Consider the following 1,646-nt stretch of genomic DNA (forward strand, 5'->3'; position numbering starts at 1 on the left):
GGGGATTAAATGGATGCACGTCTTGGAGAGGAGAGGACAGATGGGGGGGAAAAGTTCAGCATCCCGTCCAAGAGCACCATCTATTGATCAGTGAGCACTGAAGTGGCAAGAAGGTGGAAGATGAGGCATTTCTGACAGGTTCAGGGGAAAAAAAAAAAAATAAACATATATATAGGAGGCAGTGAGGAATGTGAGGAGACATCATGAACGGCCTCTCCAGCTTTATAAAAATGTTATGGAGGAGCATAAAAAACCAGGAGGAGCTGATGGAGATGTGCCTTCTGTTGACTTTGATTCGGCAGCTTGTCTAAGTCGGATACACTGTAAAAACAAAAAGTGCAATTTAGTCTAAAACAGCAGCAGCTGTAATTGCCAGAATTTCACTGTAAAAAAATTATGACAAAGGTGACACAGTTCGGAAAATATGTTTTGGAAAATTTAAATTTCACAACTGAGAAGTATATTTTCTTCACAGTAAATACTTTATATACATATTCTAAATTCAGCTATATATATGTGTGTATGTATGTTTTTCCTGCCTGCGTCTTACATCCGGCTACGATGAGCTGGACTGTCTCAGGGGCATCTTCACACAGCCTGAGACAATCCAGCTCATCGTAGCCGGATGTAAGATGCAGGCAGGTAAAACATTCATGGAACATTATAGTAATAGTGAACCGGAACATCTGTGCTGAGTATGGACTGGAAGTCAAAGTGGGAGACTCCACCTAAGATGGTGGAGAAAGGCAGGGCCAACATTCTGTTGGACTTCCAGATCCAGACTGACAAACAGGTGATGGCTAACCAACCGGACATTGTGGTGATAGATAAGATACAGAAAAAAAGCAGTGGTAATAGATGTAGCAGTCCCAGGTGACTGTAACATCAGGAAAAACGAGCACGAGAAGCTGGAGAAACACCAAGGGTTAGGTTGTGGAGAGTCGAGGCCTCAGTGGGGCCAGTGGTGGTCGGAGCACTCGGTGCTGTGACCCCCAAACTGGAAGACTGGCTCCAACAGATCCCAGGAACAACCTCAGAGATCTCTGTCCAGTTAAAAAAAAAGCACAATGCCAGTAGAAAACGTTATATTTTATTCCAAACTTCTAATTGACAGTCATTTACTGGCAGCTGTGGTCGTCAGGATCTTAGAGTAAAAACCTTCAGTGGCCGATGTTTGACAGTGGAGTAAAAAACTGTTTAATTTACAGTAAGATTCTGGCCGAATTTCACCATAAAAACAATGATAAAAGTGTATGGCAGGCCAACGAAAGCTGAGGACTTTTTGGCCCACTGCTGGCAGCTTGGATCGACAGAATTTCACCATAAAAATGATGATAACGTTTGTTTTTAGCTGCAGCAAATCGGTTGTAGCTCTTAGACACAGTCCAAGGTTTTCCGTGAGTTTATAAACAGGAGCTCTGAATGGTTCGAGTCGCTCTCAAGGAGGAAACTATTTATCCTAGCGGAGAACGGAAGTGCCTCTGGGGGGGAGGGAGGGAGGGAGGGGGGAGGAGCTGAAATAGAGCTCCTCTCTTATTTCTTTTATTCTCCCCTCTCTCCATCCTCCTCCACCCCCCCACCTCTTTGACTGGATCCCTGGCTGCAACTCTGGGCTCAGCAGCCATGTAATCCACCCCTGCCTTCCT

At 44.7% G+C, this 1,646-nt stretch overlaps 1 protein-coding gene across 3 annotated transcripts in view; it reads left to right on the plus strand.

Moving 5' to 3' along the window:
• gabrb2a (gamma-aminobutyric acid type A receptor subunit beta2a) overlaps positions 1-1,646 on the plus strand; it is a 39,338-nt gene that overhangs the window by 1,680 nt on the left and 36,012 nt on the right. The gene's annotated exons all lie outside the window — the stretch shown is intronic.

Source organism: Kryptolebias marmoratus, linkage group LG9, assembly GCF_001649575.2.
Source record: "Kryptolebias marmoratus isolate JLee-2015 linkage group LG9, ASM164957v2, whole genome shotgun sequence".
NCBI classification, from domain to species: domain Eukaryota; kingdom Metazoa; phylum Chordata; class Actinopteri; order Cyprinodontiformes; family Rivulidae; genus Kryptolebias; species Kryptolebias marmoratus.